The sequence below is a fragment of the Penaeus monodon genome, chromosome 14 (assembly GCF_015228065.2).
Source record: "Penaeus monodon isolate SGIC_2016 chromosome 14, NSTDA_Pmon_1, whole genome shotgun sequence".
NCBI lineage: Eukaryota > Metazoa > Arthropoda > Malacostraca > Decapoda > Penaeidae > Penaeus > Penaeus monodon.
The window spans coordinates 14,359,050-14,369,306 of record NC_051399.1 but is presented as its reverse complement, the minus strand read 5'-3'; positions in this window follow the sequence as shown (position 1 = coordinate 14,369,306).

Here is a 10,257-nt window from a genome sequence, read left to right as displayed (position 1 = left end):
AGAGAGAGGAGAGAGAGGAAAAGAGAGGAGAGAGAGAGAGAGGGGAGGAGAAAAGAGAGGAGAGAGAGAGGAAAGAGAGAGAGAGAAGAGAGACAGAGAAAGGAGAGGGGATTTTGGGGAAGAGAGCGAGAGAAAGATAGCGAGAAGAGGGGAAGAGAGAGGGGAGAGAGAGAGAGACGGCCGGGGGAAAAAAGAGGAGGGAAGACGGAGAGGGCCACCGGCTGGATGAACCCCGACCCAAACCCGGGAAATTTTATACCTTTGAAAAGGGTTCCCGCAGCGATAAACGCTAATGGCAGGAGAAGCGGAATGGGGGTGGTGCCAAATTTTCATTAAATTTTAAAAAAACAATGATTGTTTTTTTTTTTCACCCCCCGGCCGTTTTTTCCCTGAAAAGTAATTATAGAGAGAAAAGCCTCCCCCGTGTCCCCCGCGGTCTCTAAATTGGGTTTTTTTCCCGTAACGCGATTAAAACTTTTGATATGTTTTTTGGGCCCTTTTTGAAAGAATTTTTTTTAGGCTTGTTTGTCTTTCCTTTTTTTCCTTGTTGCTACTGTTTTCCCTTTTTGCGTAATTTTACTCCCCCCCTTTCCCCCTTTTAAATTTTCCCCCTTTCCAACATTCTTTTCCCCGTTTATTCTTATACCCCCTTTTCTTGCCCCATATCCTTGTGCCCTTAAATATTTTTTCATATTTTACCCGTTGGAAAACCCCCAAATTAAATTTTTCTGTCATTTCTTTTTTTATCGCAATCACCTGTATCCCCCGACGCCCCTTTCCCCCTTTCTGACCCAATTTTCCCGCCATATTCCCGTCTTCCCTCCCCCAGTGCAGGGAAAACGGGAGTCCAAAAGGGGAAAAAAAAGCAGGGAAAAAAACATCCCGCTGTTGCTGCTCGGCTGCCCCCCGCCGCTTACACCCCTCCGCCCCGCTTGAACATCGCCGGGCGGGTCCTTCCCGGGGAAAACCCGGGAATAAATTTTCCAATTTTCAAAATTGGGGGGAAAAAAAGAAGCAAACTGATGCATCGGGAAGCACCCCAAAACCCCCTCATATACAAAAACCAAAAAGGTTATTCAACCCCATTCAGGAGTTGTACTATTTTCTTTTTATCCGGGATTTTTAACCTTTGGCCTTTTTTTTTTTTCCCGTGCCTTTTTTTATTCCATTCCTTTCCCCTTTTTTTCTTTTCCCCCCGTTTCCCCCCCTCTTCCCACCTCTCAAAACCCCCACTCTATCACTCCATAATAGCTTACTGACCGTGGGTTTTTCGGCGAAACCCCCCCCTCCGCTCGGGTTGGTTTATAAAAGCCGCCATTTTGGGGGCCCCGGGCTCGGGGATTGAGGGGGGGGGGGGCGACCAGCAAGGTTTGTATGTGTACAGTACCCCACTTTTAAAGCACACAAAGTATTAATGTTAAAATATATATTATATATATATATAAAAATATAATATTTGTATATATATAATTTTGTATGTATATATATATATATATACCTATATATATTAAAATAATATTTATATATATTTTAAAATTATATATATATATATATATAATTTTAATAATATATATGTGTGGGGTGTGTGTGTATGTGTGGTGTGTTTTGTGTGTGTGTGTGTGTGTGTGGGGTGTGTGTGTGTTGTGTTTTGTGTTTTTGGGGTGTGTGTGGGATGTATGAATGTTGGTATGTAAGTAATATTATATATTATATATATATATATATATATAAAATAATATATATATATATATTGTTGGGGTGTGGGTGTGGGGTGTTTGTGTTGTGTGTGTGTGTGTGTGTGTGTGTTGTGTTGTGTTGGATGTGTGTGTGGGGTGTGTGTGCGTGGGGTCCGGCCCTATAAAAACACAAAACACAACACAACACACAACCCACACACACACCACCACACACACACACCCCACCCCACACACACACCCCACACACACACAGACACACACACCACAATAATATATTAAAATATATCTATATATATATATATAATAATATATCCCTAGATATATATAAATATATATATGGGGGTAAAACTTTTTTCTTTTTGGGAGGTTCATGTCTGAGCCGCCGTGGTCACAGCAGATACTTAAAATTTCAGTTTTCATGGGTATGCTTTTTGGGGGTGAGTACTTTGGGAGGGTCCCCCTTCCCTTTTCCCCGGAGAGTTTTCTGGGGTTAAACCCTTTTTTGGGAATTAAATTCCCCTCTATTTTTTCCGGGCTTGGGACCAGCACTGACTTGGGGTGGTTTGGCCCCCCATTGGCTGGGTAAGGGAACCCAAAGGAATTTTCCCCTTTCCCAAAGGGAAAAAACGCGGGGGTCCCGGGGACTTTGAAACCCCCGAATTCGATTTCCGGGCGTGACAGTTTTTTAGTCCGATGGGTCTAAATGTATTATAATACATACATTTCATATCCTATGCACACTAAAACATATATATATATGTATATACATATATATTTAATATATTATATATATAAAATGTATAATTATAACATAAAATATATATATATATAATATATATAAAATATATATATTTTAAAATATGTATACATATGTATGTATCCCTGTATGTAAAGGACCATTATTCCCGGGTTTTGAAAAGTATCGAAATGATATAATCATCTCGTTAGTACATGATATAAACCTATCGACAGAGAAATGGGGCCAACACCCGTTTGGGGGAGCTTTTACGCTGTTTTTAAACCAAAAATGGGTCAAACCCCCCGGGCGTCCCGATTTCCGGGGGGCGTCCGAATGCGCCCCAGAAATTTAGACGCAGGAGAATCGAAAGACGGGCCCCGCCTAACCCCGGCGGAGAAATTTCGGGCAATTCCCATAAACTCTAATTCCCAAAAACGGACCGCCCCGGGAAACACAAATCTGGAGGTTTAAAGGCGGTAAAGATTTTTTAATAACCCTTTTTTAAAGTATCGCGTAACAGTGAAAAAAAAAAGAAACCCCCAACGCCTTCCTCCCGCCCCTTGTCCCCCCACGACCCCCCAGGCCAAATAAAAAGTCATCACTGTAATCTCCCTGGGCGATAAAATTAAGTCCGCGTAACCCCCTCTTCAAAACATTAAAAAAAATATGGCAACGCCAGAGCGCTTTGGGGGAATAAACGTCCCGAGTTCTCACCGAATGGCCAGTGCATTACTCCGTAAAAGAGTAAATAGAAGGGAGAATTTTTTCAAATTTTGGGGGAGGCGGGGGAGGGGGGGAAATGGGGCACCCTTTGGGAGGGGGAAATCATACTGTCAAGGGGATGTGCGTGCGCCTCGAGCTGGGTTTTTTTTTTGTGGTTTTTTTTTCTCTCTCTTTTTTCTGTCTCCTTTTTTGCTCACTACACGAGCGCAAAGGAGGGGTTTTTTAATTTAAACTCATATATCCGTTCTCCCATCTGAGGTTTCCCTCCCTGTATATCCAAGTCCTCTAAACTAAAGGAGGATCATCGTGATCTCTGCCTCCTCCTCTTCCCGCCCACCGAGTCCCGCCGCAACGAAAAGAAAAAAGGGGCCCAGTGAAAGGGCTTTCCCCACCTTGATTACGGCCCCCCAGGAAAACCCAAATGGTATTTTAAAAACTGAATTTTTTTGGAAAACCGACTGTTTTCAATAAAGCTAAAAAAATCCACCGACCTGACACGACCGTGAACTACTTTATACATAAGAAAATTGACATATTATAGCCAAATAACTGACTACTCGCGTGAAGATTTTTTTAATCAACATCAGGTATGTATCATCGACATTGGTTTTCCGTTTCCAAAATGAGTCTTGTTGCTCGCCATGAAATCTGAGTTGTAAAATAGAAAAATTTGGCCGAAATGCGTGAAATTACTCTGAAAAGCTCTCCTGACACAGGGTTCGAGGGGGATGTATGAAGCAGGTCACACCGGTTTGGGAAAGACTCGGAAACAAACCGGGGAAAAAGGGGAAATTTGGGGGGGGATTTCGAGTGCGTGGGACTGGGAAATACTTGCTTCGTTCGGGATTTCACTGGGAGAGTTACACTTTTTTTCTACGTCTTTTTAGTATTGATGTAATGTTTAAGAGAAATTTTTTATATAATATATATAATTTTATATATATATTTATATATATATATATATATTTTGTGGGAGTGTGTGTGTGTGGGGGGGTGTGTGTTTTGTTTGTGGGGTGTTGTGTGTGTGTGTGTGTTTTTGTGTGGGTGTGTGTGTTTTGGTGTGTTTTGTGTGTGTGTGGGGGGGGGGCTTGTGTGTGTGTGTGGTGTGTGTGGGGTGTGGGTGGCGTGTGTGTGTGGGGTGGGTGTGTGTGTGTGTGGTTTTTGTGTGTGTGTGTGGGGTGTGGGATGCATATGTGTGTGTTTTTTTTGTGTGTGTGTTTTATGCATGTTTGTTGTTTGTGTGTGTGTTTTTTGAGTTTTCCATGTTATACCCCGCATTCAAAAACACCGGCTCATTACTTAGCAGAAACAACTGGTAATTTTCAGGCAATTCGCAAAATGACTAAAATTTTTTGTCTTTTTTTCCCTTTGGGATATTTACGGGAAAAAAAATTAAAATTTCCCGTTGGAAATGGGTGGGTACTGGGATGAGAATAAGAAAAAAACAGAGGGAAAAACAGAGAGGGGAGAGAGAGAGAGAGAGAGAGAGAAGAACCGAGAAGGGGGGAGAAGAGAGAGAGAAAAAAAGAGAGAGAGAGGGGAGAGGGGAGAGAGGAGAGGGAGAGAGAGAGAAAAGAGGAGAAAGGGGAGAGAGAGAAGAGAGAGAGAGAGAGGAGAGGAAAAGAGAGAGAGAGAGAGAGGGGGAGAGAGAGAGAGAGAGAGAGGGAGAGAGAGGAGAGAGAGAGAGAGAGAGAGAGAGAGAGAGAGAGAGAGAGAGAGAGAAAGAAAGAGCAAGAGAGAGAGAGAGAGAGAGAGAGGAGAGAGAGAGGAAGAGAGAGATAGAGAGGGAGAGAGAGAGAGAGAGAGAGAGAGAGAGAGAGAGAGAGAGAGAGAGAGAGAGAGATTTTTACATACAAATCAAAACCTTCAAATGCCACTGTCAGCAAATCTGGTATCAAATCTCCTGCCTCCTGAGATATTCTCGGTACGTGTTAAACAAAAATCCCCCTCGGCTCACTTCTCCTTCTCTTTCTCCTCCTCCCCCTTCTTCTTCTTCTTCTTCTTCTTCTTCTTCGTCTTCTTCTTCTTCTTCTTCCTCTCTCTCTCTCTCTCTCTCTCTCTCTATCTCTCTCTCTCTCTCTCTCTCTCTCTCTCTCTCTCTCTCTTTCTGGGGCGACCTGTGATCAGTCTCACTTACAGTTGCCACAACCACAATAATTTCCAGCAGGGTTCAGAGGCCTACCTTTTTCACAGACTTTCTCAGATGAGTTTCAGATTAACATTTTTTTTTTCACATAAAGCACAGATAAACACTTTCTCCCAACTGCTTTTGTTTCCTGATTGCATGTACAGCCCAACCAAAGTCGATTTTATAGACCATAACTCTCAAAACGGTCTTTAAAATATCAAATAAACTGCAAAGAATTTGAGACGTAGATAAAGCGACAGACATGTGTAAGGGCTGAGCAGCTGCATCATTAGCTGTGATTTTTCAGATTTGAATACTAACTGCTCTAGTTTTGATACAAAATAAATTCTGTTAGTTATCAGAGCGAAGACATCCCTGTCTGATCCAAAGTTCGTAATCCTCTCAAACCAGCCTCAGGCACAAAGGCCAGTGACAGGGTGCCGTTCACTGTCTTCCTTAACCCTGCCATTAACCACCACGATCGTTTTTCTTACTTCCCCTAAATTTACTCTGCAATGTACGATCATCGAACAACAAAGATTATTTGTGTCTTACTTTTACTTTTATGTAACAGACTCTGCCAAGCTACTGTATAACTATCCATCTACACGCAACTGCAGACACGTGCACATGTTCACACACACGCACACAAGTACCCTGAGTATCTTGAAAGCTGGTTAATGGGAAAAAGTTGTATGGGTGGAAGATGAACAGCAAAGGAAGGAAAAGAAACGTACGAGGAACAAAAAGTGGAGGGGGTGACACGGAAAGGCTGGAACAGAAAAAAGGGCGTGAGAAAGGAAAAGGCAAAGGCGAAGAAAGAGAAAATATGAGCAGTAGAAGAAAGGAAAGGAGGAAGAGGAGCACGAGAGAGAATGTTCTATCAAGCCAAGTGACGTGCGGGGCGGCCGCTGTTAATGAGGTCCGGGGCGGGACGCACGCCACTGCCCGCTTTGCCTTAGCCGCCCGTCCTGCGTTCCTTCTTCGCTCGCGAGGAGCGGACGCCATAGACGCTGCTGACAAAGGTGCCTCGAGTTCAGCGCCCTAAAACGACGCGCTGTTTGGCTTTCAGAATAATGTGCAAAGAGGCTATCGACTCTGTCTTCGAGGCGATCCAATTCCACGAAGGCTCGTGTAGCATCACCCAATCGGAAGGGAAAATCTGTAGAGGTCATCGGGATATATTTTGCCATTCTTGCCTTACAAAAAACATGAAGGATGGGTCTACGACGCCAGCCTTCCCCCGATCCCTTATCCTTCGGTTGTGATAACCTCCTTCGACGATGGCTGTGAGGGATCTCCCTTGCTGTCATTTTGTCAGACCTAAATCTTTTTGCATCAATAACATTATATTCCTTTCCATTTTTGCTTATTTCGCGTTGGTCTTCTAATTAGCAGAATATATCTTTCCTCGTTACTGTTTGTCTTAAAAAAAAGTAGATGGAAAATGGAAAAAAGTATAATCAAATTATAAAAACTAAACGTTATTATGACAAAAGTTATAATTAATACTTATTTAACACGCTCTCATCTGTTATCAAAACTTGCAATAGACTGGGTAACTTGCAAGCAGTCTACAAGCACGAAAGGTAATGATGCAGATTAGGAAGAAGAGAAACCAAGCGATTTATGGCGTCGGCAATTGTCGTGACTTCTGCCCCATGAATTTTGAAAGGAAGACAAGACAGGAGGAGAAGCGACATGAACATTTATTACTCATTTGTCTTCTTTTCCCGGGGGGGGGGGGGGATATTTCAGGGTCGACGGGGGGGCGGGGCACTGGACTTCCTGGTGCCCCTCCCCCCTCCCCCCTCTCCCCCGCCGCTTAATGGCGCTTCTGGTCGCGGCCTGCGGAGGGAGGGCCACGCGGCACGAGCGGAGGCCCTTTGTTTCGTCTCCCTTGGCTACTGGCCGGGTTTGGGAAAAGCATAAATAATTTGATTCTTTAAATACATCGTGTGGCCGAACCGATAAAAAAAGAAAGAAAGAAAGAAAAAAAAAACATAATCCAAGTCTTACAAAAAACGTTTAGCTTACTACGGAATATTTTTTCCTGTTGCTATATTTTTTTCCTTATATCGTGAGATGTTTCCTCCCGTCTCATCTTAGGCTCAAGAGAAGATATGCATCAGGGTTAAGAGGAAGGAAGGAATGCAAGTCATCAATTCCCGCCGAGGCCCGGGTGATGAAAAGTCAACACCAGGAGAAAAAGGTCCAAGGAGCTCATTCAAGAATTCTGCGCACACGATAAGCGACCTGATGCCCCCCATTTCTCCCCCGACTTACCCCTCCCCCTTCTCCCTCACCCCCCTTCCCTCGGTCTCCTCCTTGGAAGGCGCTCAACACAGACGCAGAAGTTCAATTCCCATGTAAAGGTTGAGCGGTAATAGTTGCGCCGGCTGGAATTCCCCTGGCGCCTCTTCCTCCGCTCTCCTTTGACCCATCGCGCCCACCCTCAGTCCTAACCGACCCCCTTGGAAGGTGTGGGAGGTCGCTAGAATATTCAGGACCTCGTTGCTGCCAGCGACTTGCTCGCTTTGGGGCCCTCGCGCCTCGCCTTGCGCCTCCCGTGCCAGAGGCGCGCGTAGGTGTTCATAGGCACACACACACACACACACACACACACACACACACACACACACACACACACACACACACACACACACACACGCACACACACACACACACACACACACACACACACATCCCCCCCCACACACATGTGTACGTTACACACACACAGCACATACACACATAACACATAAACATACATAATACACACGACGACACAACAATACACACACACTATACATATAACATGTATTATACTATATAATATATATATATATATATATTTTCTTATTTATATATGAATATTCTCCCGCTGCTGCTCTCGTTCCGAACCCAGCCTAAGCGAGACTGAAAAGAGAGGTAAAGCGAGAAGAGACAACGGCTGAAAAGCGGCGCTCCTTTGCTTAAGGAGGGAAGCATCGGCGGACGAGAGGAAACGAGGCTCACTTCCTTCCCCGAACGAGCCGTTGTTGAGCGCTCAACTGCACGACCTTTTTACTGCCACATAGTTAACCAGCCGCTCATCTCCTTTGCCCTCAGTTTCCTATAATCTTTCGGCCTTCCTATTACCTTTCAGTCTTCCTAAAACCTCTCTTCCTGTAAGTTTCCAAAATTCCTCTAACCTTTCAGTCTTCCCACAGTTTTTCAACTTTCAACCATCAACCTCTCACCTTTCAGTCTTCACATAACCGTCCACTCTCCTAGTGTTTTTCTGTTATCTTTTATCCTTTTTATAACTTTTCAATCTTCCTACAACATTCCACTCTTTCTATTTTTTTTTCTAAATCAGTCTTCCTATAACCTTCCAGTCTTCCTATACCTTTTAATCTTCCTATAATCTTCCTATAACCTTTTTATAAGCTTTAACTTCCTATAACCTTCCTTAATTTTAACCCCCCTTTCCGCCATAACCTTCCAATTTTCCTATAACCTTTCAATCTTACTAGCAATATCTCCCCTCCCCTTCATCCTCCACCTCCCCTTCCTTTCCTCCTCCCCTTCCCTCTTTCCCTTCTCCTCCCCTCCTCTCCCCTCTTTCCCCTCCCCTCCCCTCACCTTCTTTCCCCTCACCACTTCCCCCCCCTCCCTCTCCCCTCCCCTCATTCCCCTCCCCTCCCCGCACTCCACACGAGCCTCCCGCTTGAGTGAAAATACTAAACATCCAAGTTCAAAAAAGAAAAGAAAAGAAATAAAAGTGAGAAAACAAAAGGCAAATGCAAAAAAAGTCTCAGGAAGAAGGCGACGAGCGGGGAAACGAGTCCAGTCCCGAACTCGCCGACGAGCCTCGCCGAGCGCCGCAGCCACGGCTTTTTGCATTCATGGCCCCGGATATTGCTCGTACATGTTAACTTAGACTGTGTCACAAATTAGGCGGCCAAGTTTATGCACAAAGTTTGCAGTTCAGATTCCATTAAAGCTGTGACGACGGCGGGGGGAGGGAACGAAGAGGGGAGAGGATGGCTTTCGGGAATACCGTAAAGAAAAGAGAAGATGGATGTAGATAAATAGATAGATAGGTAGATAGGTAGAGGGGGGGGGGGAGGAATAGAAGGAGGGAGAAATGAGGAAGAAGGAAAAGGAGGAGGAATATAAACAGAGAGAGACAGAGAGGAGAGAATCAGTGAGAGCAAGAGCGAGAGTGAGATGGGGGTTACAGGTAAACTGAAGGAGAGGAAGACAAATTGCCAATTAAGTAAGAGGAACAAGAAGTAAAGAGAAGAGAAGGGGCTGAGCACGAGATGGCTAGATAGATAGACAGATAGAGATAGGCAGATAGGTAGATAGAGATATATAGATAGATGGATTGTTAGATAGATGGAGAGACAGATTAACAAAAAGTCAGTCAGATGCACAGATAGATGGACATATGAAGATGGACATATATATATTTATTACATATATATATTATATATATATATATATATATATATATATATATATATATATATATATATATATATATATAGAGAGAGAGAGAGAGAGAGAGAGAGAGAGAGAGAGAGAGAGAGAGAGCAATGGTAGAGTAGGAGGGGGTCATAATCAACGATAAACAAGGAGGACCCGCTGAATTAGTGGAGGAGCTTTGGAAATTGAATGTGTCAGGCGGCGGCGCAACGGCCATGTTTCACTGATAATGAACCGTGAACCTCTGCTGATGCGGCTCTTAACGTGATCCGATAGCTCAGGCTGCCTGGGTCTGCCGCCGCGACCTGTCTCGGAAAGGCTTGCTTCCCTCTGCATCCGAGGCGGCGCGAAGCCTCCTCGACAGGAGGATCGGTCGGTCGCGCCTTTGGGGCGATTCCGTTTTTTTATGAGGATTTGTAAATTACATCGGGTTTCGAGTGATTTTTCAGACCTGCCTTCTATGTTACACGACCCCTCTGATTCCCATCTCTCTT